Genomic DNA, 11,364 nt, shown 5'->3' on the forward strand with positions numbered 1-11,364 from the left:
AGTTCTAAAACAAATTATTATAATAACGTTTTTAAATAAACATAGATAAAAATTAATTAATAAAAAATAATGAAAAGTACTAAGCTATAAAATAGATTGAACATGAAAGAAAGTAAAGTTGAAAAATGGAATGCTTAGACACTAGATTCTCTCTACGCTACCTGCTATATGTATGAAAATAGCTTGAAGCTGCCTTTTTTAACTAAGCAAAACTAAAACACACACCCAAAATCTAAATTTCCGGAAAAGGAAAAGAAGACAGAAACTTTTCACCCGATTTTCAAGACATTGCTTGTTGAGTTGCGGAACTTAACGCAGCGCCTAAAGTACACATCGAACCGCAACCATCACGTTTACTTTGAGACGCCGTTTCCACTACGCATGGACAGCCTAACAAAACAGAATATAATTTTAAAACAAAACAAAACAAAACAAAAACAAACACAAACAACAACCCGATTATAAACAATAACAATAAACCACAAGGAGTTTTCGAATCAGCCTCTCCATCTCGAGTGCTAACATCTCAATTGTATGGACACCATTCATTCATTCATTCACTCGTCGCTTCTACTTCATAAATAACTCATACAAACATATTGTATGTTCCATACATTTTGATTCGTAGGATCTTGTAGTGTACAATTATGAGCCATTTAGTGACGCGATGTATTAGTGTTTTGTTCTATAGTGGTTGTGGTTTTTAATTTTTTTTAAATTTAATATTGATAAATGTTTACTTATCATTTTTTTTTATTTTCTATGGTTCCTTAGAATTTGTTTAGTATAATATAATATACATTTATAAATAAGAAACCTATATATTTATTATAATAGGTACCTATGTATATTCCAATTTAAATAGTAGTATCTTTACCTGAAATGTTTATAAGCAAACAAAATCAATCTTTATTATTTGTTCCTTCATTTATGCATTACATTCCGAATCAAATATTAAAACGCCTAAAAATATATTATTCGAATTTCGCTTTCATATCAACTATGGCTTAAACAAATAATTTAATAACTTACCTAATGACTAAACAAATCAATATAGCGAATAAATAAATAAATTGTTGACACCATTCAAGCACAGACCGATGTAAGTCCCCCGCCCACATGCGAAATTACCACGCTTAATGTATCGGGTACCTGAGACCCGAGACCTGAGACCTGGAACTTGAGTGCCGTGATTTATACCAACGATGTGCATATTTGGACACACAATCAAGGTATGAGTCAGAGCGTGAGAAATTTTGTGGGCGACAGATATATGTATGTACCTACCTATAATTTAATTTTACATCGTGTTTCAATTTAGCTGGGTTTATCCTGATATGCAATTTCTATAAAATTGAAGTTGAATAATATTTCAGCATGTAGCAGTAAGTAGAAGGAGCCTAGTGCTTAGACACTCCGCTCCCCACTTTCCAGCGAATTCTGGAGGCATTGTGTTCTGAGTGAGGAAACTCAACGCCGCGCGTTGCTTTGACACCAAAGTGAAGAAATGCAAATATTAAATATTTCATTTTCTCAAGTGGAAATCGAATCGACAACGTCTCAAAAACATATAGGTATTTTGTACAAAAATGTGATTTAATATAAAAATTAAGACGAAGTAAATCTTGATGATGATGATGATGAATGAGGGAACCTTTGTTCCACTTATAAAATGGCCCAGAGCTAAAACATATACCTACTTTCTTCACTATTTTTCTAGGTTCACGCTGTTCATCTATTCTTAAGACGCTGTAACCTACTTTCCTCACAATTCTGAAGGTTTTGCGTGTTGAATGGTAGAACTCAACAAAAGAGAAAAAGAGGTCCCATCATAACGTGCACATACATAACTATATTATCATTTATTAATGAATTTTAAAACTTAATTTATAAAATTCCAAAACTCGTAACCCTTTACTACCTTACAATTTCTAAGTAAAAATTCCAAATTGCCACGAGACCTATAAGAGAATACGAACTATAAAGCTATAAAATCTCGAAAAACTCCCAGAAGACGTCTAGAAGACACCATCAAGGACATAATTCATGATGAAAAAGTTAATTTTCACGGGGCCAAAGCTAATTTGCATATTTTTGTATACAATGTTCAATTATTCGAGTGTGCTCTACGACTCACTCTTTCCTGTTACCCCTAATAACGGCCCGCCGGGGATCGTTTCGGAAAGGGTTCCCTTTTGAAATTAATTTTTCTTCGCCAATTAGCGAACAATGTTGAAAGGATGCTGTATTGATCTGCTTCTTCACGTTATAGACTTCTTGGGGCCAGGAATTTTGTTTTATTAAAATTTTATGCACTCGTTATTTATCTTAATTGTATTTTAGTGTCTTAATTAATTTAGGTTGTTAATGCCAGAGGCAAGAGCAATCTTTTGATGGTTGTCAGGATTCAGCAGCGTATTTAGGTCACTGGAAATTATTTTTTTATTTAATTGATAAAATGGACAGACGAACTGCCCTATAGCAATATTAACTTATTTATGCCAATCATTAATCTTTATATATTTTTTTACATATGAATAGATGCACGTCATATAGACACAAATAAGTAGTTGCGAATAAAAACAGGAATGTTTTTATTTTAAAAAGAATAATTAAAACAATTTGGAATATAATTTCAATTAATAAAATTATTACCATTTCGTAAATAATTTTATTTACCTTATATGTTTTAAAATCATCAACTTAATAATAATTATTTTTGTGTTAATTAAAAGACATTCACACAAAATCACTAAAGACAATTTCAAATTATTCACGTTTATTATAATAATTAGAAGAAAAAAATTAAAACGACTTCCAAAAGCTGACATCAAATTAACATACGTACGTAATACCTTGTAGTGAAAGTTGACGAGACGAACGTAGAAACGATGCAATATAGGGATTTGTCACGCCTATGATACGAGACCTAGAATCAACGCGGACCGTCACCGGCTTTCCATGAAGAGCTGCGAGCAATCGCTTATTATATGCCATTGCTTAATGCCATGCTATAACCATGGATAATCTCAATGATTTCGTACATATTATGTAGTAGGATTGCTCAGAAATGGCTGTTTTCCGTTAAAATTTGAGCCCAAAACATAATTAAGGGTTAAATTCAATTTTTATACTGAAACTCATAGAAATTACAATCTAGGTTGCAAACGAAACGAAAAAAAAATATAAAAATTTAAAATTTAATCAAAAATAATATACAAAAAAGCTGAATAAGCGTCGAGCCGTCTTAGTTTTCATTTCTTCTATACAAGAATTTGTTTGAATTCCCACTGAATGGGGTGCTTTCAGGCACCGACAAGCACTTTAATTGAGACGGCTACAACGACCCACTCAGTTCTGAATAAAGTCCCGGCATGTATACGTTTTAATAAATGTATCATGGATGAATGGATGTTTTTATCAAAAAGAAACACGTCTGCTTATATATAATGCTAAAATATACAATTTAAGTGTAGGTGGCTCAATGGACCGGGGCGTGTTGCCGTGAATGGCCCGCGCCCGCGTGCTTTTGAGGGTTAAGTAGAATATTGCCATTATATTGAGATGTTGCTCAACAATAATGGTATAATGTTAAGTTATTTTTATAGCTGTTTCTTCGTAGGCATTTGGTTTGGGTACGGTTGATTAAAATATCGTAGTAAAAGTATCATTTTTTTCAGTTTCACACTGTATCCCGCAAGCAGAAGGGTAAGCAAAGAGAACCTAGTGTTAAGACACTCCGTTCCTTTGCCTCAACACTAGAGCGAAGAATTGAACACCTGTATTGCAAAAACAATAGTGAACCGGACTTGCTTATTGACTTCACAACACAGCCCTGAGTGTACAAAAAGTATGAAAATGTAATAAATGAACGTAAATTTAAATTTGCAAATATTTCTTACTAGCAAATATTTTGTCGCAATATATTTAAATCCATTATCCCTTCCAAAATAACTCAACTTGAAATCCAAAGCTTTTAGGATTATGAAGCAAGCTTTACAAATCCTTTACGTCATCACGATCTACATACATAAAACATAGTGTATGTGAAACCTTTCTCTTTAGAAAGGTTCTTTTAACTATTTCACTGATAATAATTATATATTATGGCGAGGCCATCCTGGCGTAGTGGCACAAGGGTATGACTGTATCGTGATGGTTATGGGCTCGATTCCCACTCGCGAAAATTAATTATCTATTATTTATATTTTCATTTCTTCGCTCTGGTAGCAACTTAGCAAGACAATAAAAAAAAGCGCGGTATTGAGTTGAAGTGGGAAACGGCGCTTAACACTGTGTTCACTCTACCTATAGGTATATTGGATACAGCCTGTAGCTGAAAAAAAAATGTATTGAGTAATCATTTGGAATTTCGTACAAAGATGATTAAAATTTCCTTCATGAAAAATTAAATTAATAATAATATACGAAGATATTTCTTTAGTTTGATTGAAAAAAAAGCCAAAAGAACACGACAAAGGGAACTCTTTTCTAAATTTGACCCAAATACTCTGTCTATAAAAGTCGATAAGCCAAACAGTTTTTCTCGAGTTCAACAAAGGCCGCGGCCGCTGTAAAAGAGGTACTCGTCCCTCCCACAGGGTCCCTGAGGGTGGGAACGGAGACTAAGGCAGCAATATTACGTTTGCTTATGAAAATAAAATGTTGGTAGAGACGTCTGTACGCTCGTACACTGTGATGAATAATAAAATGAATATTGTCTGTTCTTTTGTCTTTCCAAAATGTTTATTAAATATTTTTATGGGGGAGCTTATAAGGTTGCTTGTAATTTTGTAAATCTGTTAGTTATTTTAGTTACTTTTCTTTTTTTTTTGTTTCTTAAACGAAATCTTATTAAGATTTTTTTGGAGATCAAGTTTCATATGCCATACATACATTAAATCATTACAATCTCATTATAATGAATATGTACCTATCTATAATAAGCATGATAACTTCATATTTCAGGCCAGGTGTGGCACAGGGGCTCAAGCGTGGACAGTAAACGTAACAGGTTCCGGGTTCGAGTATCTTAACACTAAGTTCCCTCTGCCTGCGTGGCATAAAAAGGAACTTACTGGCAGTTTGTCACAGTAAGATAGAATAATGTTCTATTAATATTTAATTTCTATATCTAACAAAAAATACTATCAAAAAAATAAGCATAATAGAAAAAAGCACAAGAAATTTTTTAAATATATAATTTCCAAAGAAGCTATACATATGAATCTATTTACAGTTCCATCCGCCCTTAGAGGCTTTTTACTGCGACAGTGACATTGACCACGCCCATTGGCGACAAAGCCTTAAGCCACGCCCATCGCGACATTTTACACCAATCACAGAGCGATCTCGATTTTTTTATAGCCACGTAATTGGGCACGTAGTTTCAAATAATATGAATAGAATCTTAATATGGGCGGTTTCAGGGAAGTCGTACATAGATAGATGCATTATAAGAAAAGTAATTTTGTTAAAAATTAAATTTTTTTATTTTATGTATTTGTATCATTACAGTATGAGGCCTATTATATATATAAGGTCTATTTGTGATACACATATTAACAAAAAACCCTCAAAAAAACTACATTCAAACATAAAATACATCAAAATAAACATAAACATTAAAATAATTGCAAGTAGGTAGCAATTCCAAATGGAACCTAACTGAACACTAACACATACATAGCTGTAAAAACCGTAGTACCCCGGCGGGAGGACACTGGGGGGACAGTGGAGGGGGGACAAAAAGCTCAAGTGCAGAGGCTGTATCGATCCGAGCGACCGGCGACATGGCTGGGTCAAATCTATAAGGCTTAGAACGCAGTGGAAGCTATTTCTGCTAATATATTTTAAAAAATGTTATAGATAAACACTATGCCCTTTTAATTTTCTATTATTATGAAGATACAATTATTTAATCCCGAGAGGGAACCTAATTTTAAGTATGTTCCCCATATTCTATCGAAATTTTGAGACTTTGCGTGTTGAGATAACATAAGGCAACGCCGTGCTATACCTTACAAAAGAGATGAAGATAAAATATTAAATAATTCATGTACCTGAGTGGAAATTGAACCCACAATCATAGCGCTTACAGGTAGACGCTTGTGCTACTTTCACTTACTACGACACATTCCGTACAAGCCAGAGTATACTATGGTAATCTAATATGACGACACTCCGCTCCCCTTTTTACATTCTGTGTTGAATGGCTGAACTGAACGCCGAGCTTTCCCTCAACCAAAGCGAAGAAATGAAAATATTAAATAGTTCATTTCTTGGAGTAAGAATCGAAATCAACCTGTAAACATTTAAAGTTTGATTTATAAATTTTTAACCCCGCTCATGAGAGCAGGGCTTCAAAAATAAGGTTAGACTCATTTGAGTGTTCCCCTCCACGGAAATCTTTAGTAAAAGGCGAAAGATTTATACGTATTGAAGGGAAACCAGAGTAAGGAATTTTTCAAAATCTTGTGTATTTACGTTCGCAACAGAACCAAACGATAGCTTGTTTAAAAACGTCTTAGCGACATCTATATTTGATTATGAAAACTATTAAACAGGTTTTATAAGAAAAAAATTATAAGTGTAAATTGGTGTCAATTCTTATTAGAAAGTAATGTCAAAAAATAAAATACCATAAAAATGTTAAATATTTATGAATGTGTAGAACTAGTATTATTTTAACTTTAGTTTTCTAAATTTAAACACAAATTCAGATTTAATATTTCTTTAGAAGAATTAAAAATTATTTACTTAACATTTAAAATTTGGCTATTAATTATTTACCAAAAATCTATGTAATTTTTCATGACTTCATAAAATTTTTATCCGTATCAAAATTTCACTAAATTACAAAATATTTATGAGTAATGTTTCTCCTTTCTCTTTATTTCTCCTTTATCTATATATATATATAATGTGGCGTTAAATTCCGCCGGTTATCAATAAACTACAGAGGGAAGGTAAGAAACTAATTAAAAATATTACTAATTTTAAGTATTCAATATCTTAGTGTGTGAGTGAACACATCAACACATAGCGTCATGACTTAAGAACTCTAAGTTTGGCGTCCTCTAAAAGCTACGCGCTATATTACAATTATTTCAAAATTTTCAAGGGGGCAAAGAAGGGTCAGCCCCCTATTGAATTTTTATTAAAATTACTTAATAATTATTTACTTTGTTAACGATGCGACTGTGAATTAAGAAAGAAATGTGAAACTTGGCTATCTTCTCATTTTTTCTCAAATAAACTTGTCATACGATTTATAGTCATTGCGTCTACGGAAACTGCACCACTAAGGCATTTAATATTTTAAAATAAAATAAATAACTCTATATGACCCTATAAAATTTTAAGACATCAATGTATAAGAATCATAGGTCCAAAAAATGTCTTATGTTTATATTATTTAAGAAGAAAGATTCTGATCTAAATATAGTCATATTGTATGAAAAACTTCTAATTTATATTAGCTTCAAATTGTATCCCACACGTAACAGATAGGACAGATGGAACCTAGTGCTGAAACATTCCGCTTCCGCTCCGACTTCCACCGAATTCTGGAAATCAGTGGCGAAACACAACGCCGCGCTTAACGTCGTTACCAGAGCGAGGACATGAATATTAAATATTTCATTTCCTCAAATGAGAATCGAACTTACAACCTATCGCGCCACACACTCTTCTCAAAAATGTTAACTTCTCACAAAGTAACACTGAAAATCATTAACTGTTTTCATAACCCACATATTATTTTGATACATATCAAAGAAACCCAATGAAGCTTTATACATTAAATTTAAGATGGATATTGAAAGATGAAAGAACTTCTTTTATTATATATTTCTCTATAAGCTATTAATATTATCTAATAACAATGTATGTATGTCTGTTTGTGTATAAACTATAAACTATTCGATTCGATTCGTCTTTGTACACATATTAATCGATTTCTTTTGATATTTTCTTATAATGCTTACAAATGTTAGTGTTTTTCTGTTTAATATTGTTAAAATATATGAAATGTATATCGCATATTATTTTCTATGAAGGTTATCGATTGATGGACACTTAACTATTATATACAATCATAGATATTAAAATAAATGGGGTGGGCATAGTTTTTTTATCTTACCATAATGTTAAAGGGAAATTGTACCCTATCTTGTACAACAAAAATTGATTATTAGCATTATTTACTTTTTCTTTATATATAGCAGAGAAAACAGAAGGACATAGTGTTAAAACACAACGTTCGCCACTATCCGGCTATTTGCGAAACATTACGTGATGAGTAATGGAACTCACCGCCGTTATTTGTCTAGTCCAGAACCGACGGCCACTAATTTATTGCCTTACACCGTGTTAGACATTACTTTTTTTTTAAATTCAGGTGTTTCATCGTGGCGCACAACTCCGCGACTGAAAACTTGACGCTTGTGGGTTCTATCCCCACTCGGGAGAATAGAATATCTAATATTTTTAGTTTTTCGCTTTGATAATGAGAGAAAGGACGGCGTTGAATTCCGCCACTCAATACTCAATGCTTTGAGATTCCTATGGAAAGCGGGGAACAGAATATCTTAACACTAGCTTCCCTCTGCCAACTCTGCTATAGCAAAGAACAATTTTTTTCAATTGAAATTAGGAATAAATATTTTAAAAATCTGATTTTGGCAATTCAAAGTAAGCAATCCACATAAAAATGAATTGCAATACAAAATAAACGTAAGAACGACACCCTCGCTTGCACCCGTCTTGGTACAAAGCTACACTTTTCAAATATTAAAATTTAATCGGTCGGTTGTCGCGAGCCAAATTAGGTTCTCTTGAGAGATTGCCACAGAGTATACGAATTGCAGATGTTTCAATATTTTAAAGAATTCTTAATAATTTTATTTGTTCATAATTCTATATAGAATATCTAGTATACTACAAAAGTTGCTAAAATTTGTGGAAGAAATATAGGCTTATGAGTAAATTAACAGATCAAACGATATTTTTAGGGTTCCGTACCTTTTAAGGAAAAAAGGAACCCTTATAAGATCACTTTGTTGTCCGTCCGTCTGTCTGTCAAGAGCTTTTATCTCGCTAGTATTTTGAATGGAAAATTAATTAATAGGACCTACAATTATAAAATTAGGTAGCAATGAGAGTAATGGAAGTGTCTTAATGGGAACGACGTATCTTAACACTATAACCAATTAAACATTATTCTAAATTACTTAAAAAACAAATAATACTAACATTTAATCTAAAACAGCACATCCACAAAATATTCTCTACAACAATGGTGCAGTGATATCCCAGAGACGTAGAAAACTGATATTAATTCTTGCCTCCTTAATCATTTACAAGGCGTCGTCGTTTGTTTACAGTTGCTTATAGAGGAAGCGTCATTCCTCTGTCTCTGGAGATATGGAGATATTGAGTGACTTGGAGACAGGGAAGGTTTATTGTCGCATTATTTTGCAATTTTCTCTGTAATGAATTTAGAATTTATGTTATTTATTGTCAAGACTTCATTTTATTTTTTTTAAAAGACAATTGTATTTTTAGGGAAAAAAAATCTAATTTAAATATAAACTGTTGGATAATCTTAAATAATGCAGTCAAGACTTAAGTAACGCGGCAAGTTGTAGGTTCGATTCCCACTCGAAGAAATGAAATATGAAACATAAATATTCAATATTTCCATTTCTTCGCTTTGGTGTCAAAGTGTGGGGTTGAATTCCGCCATTGAACACGTAAGGTCTCCAGAATTTGGTAGATTTGACGAGTGTCTTAACACTAAGCTCTCTCTGCCTACCCTGCTACATACGCGTACGACGCAATGAAGACAAAAAACTAATAATAACTAACCAATTTCTTGTAACATCAATTGGCATTTCTAAGAAAAATCACTTCTCCACCTTAGAAGAAACCGCCAGATGTATAGAAATGTATCTGTTACTTAAGGAAAAATTAATATTTCAATATTTGGACGTTTGGACTAATGCGAGGTGGCGTGCAGACCATGCCCTAAGTCCAGACACAATAAAACGTACCTATCCTACGGCGTAAAACAGGTAGCCAGGGATTTCATTTGGACGTGATATTACAGCGGTATAAGGTATTTGATACTTTTGAAATTTTAATATTAATATATTTAGTTTAATAATTAGGATAATAATAATTAGCATCATATTTTATTAATTTTGAACTTCTTCTTGGAGACGTCATTCCAGGGGCAAATCCCGGCGTCACGAGTAGGAATCGAACCCACAAGTCGTTGCGTTTATAATAACACCCTAGTGCCTGCACCACGACTGACCTCAATACAAAATAAATAAAAACCGATTAAGAAGGAGTTGGACTCGCCCTCCGAAGCTTCAATACAAGCTTAATTTTGCTGGCATATGCACTCATTTTGTATGAAATAAACTACATATGTAAGTTTTTTAATGACTTTTTCTATAAAATACCTATAAATTTTCACTACGTGTTAATCTGAACCTAATGAAGACGAAAAAGAACGTGTTCGTACATATTTCCAAAAAATATTTCTTTTAAATAAAAAGAGGCAATTGCATTACAAACTCAATAATCAAATTTACAACATGTTCAAAACTCTTCAAACCCCCAAATTCCCCCTTAATGTTGCAAACAACATATAGTGGTTGTTTATTGAATTGCCGCGATTATTTTAATAGGTCATCCGGTCCACGGGCTGATGTTTGGCGTCACGGCTTAATACAGCAACACACCATTCCACATTACCCTTACTACATCGTAAACAAGGACTATATTTGCATACTTTGACATATAATTTAAACACATACAACACTCAGTAAGTTAGAAATTAGAATAATGATAAGATTTGAGGATCCTTTAAGGGAAATTTTAGGGTTAAGTCACCATTTTATCATTATTTGAAGGCTTATTTCATATGCAAATGTTGTGTTTAGGCGATTATTATTCCTTATATGGAGTTGTAAATTGTGAACATGCTGTATAATTTGTCGTAAGGTTCGAGTTTGGTATTCTTCTACTACTAGCAACTTTGTAATATAGAGTACAGGCTGTTCATACATCATTTACAAGCCACTTTACCAGGGAACTCAACGCTAAGCTGTGCCTCATTAAAATAAAAGTATTAAATATTTCATTAGCTCAAGCGGGAATCGAATCCACAATCTGTTAAGCGTTAACAGTCGCACGCTAGTGGCCACGTCACGACTGGCCTCAAATGGCCTGGTCTTATACATGTAAGAGCATAACACTTATGTTATTTTTGTATAGGCTTCATGATCTATTAATTTTAAGCAAGTCTAAGATATAAAACTTGAAATTAAATAAATAAAAATAAATATAAAA

At 32.8% G+C, this 11,364-nt stretch overlaps 1 long non-coding RNA gene and 1 other non-coding gene across 2 annotated transcripts; one reads left to right on the top strand and one right to left on the bottom strand.

Moving 5' to 3' along the window:
- The first annotated feature begins 1,178 nt into the window (after positions 1 to 1,178).
- LOC146539599 (uncharacterized) lies at positions 1,179 to 5,461 on the top strand. The gene is made up of 3 exons (XR_014879510.1): positions 1,179 to 1,275; positions 4,969 to 5,093; positions 5,240 to 5,461. It is a non-coding gene; the product is annotated as an uncharacterized LOC146539599 (long non-coding RNA).
- Positions 5,462 to 6,339: 878 nt separating this feature from the next.
- Positions 6,340 to 6,458, bottom strand: LOC146539600 (U5 spliceosomal RNA). The gene has a single exon (XR_014877981.1). It is a non-coding gene; the product is annotated as a U5 spliceosomal RNA (small nuclear RNA).
- Between the last annotated feature and the right edge of the window lie 4,906 nt (positions 6,459 to 11,364).

Source organism: Heliconius melpomene, chromosome 4 (genome assembly GCF_056956725.1).
Source record: "Heliconius melpomene rosina isolate 202511_hmr_F chromosome 4, ASM5695672v1, whole genome shotgun sequence".
Lineage (NCBI taxonomy): Eukaryota > Metazoa > Arthropoda > Insecta > Lepidoptera > Nymphalidae > Heliconius > Heliconius melpomene.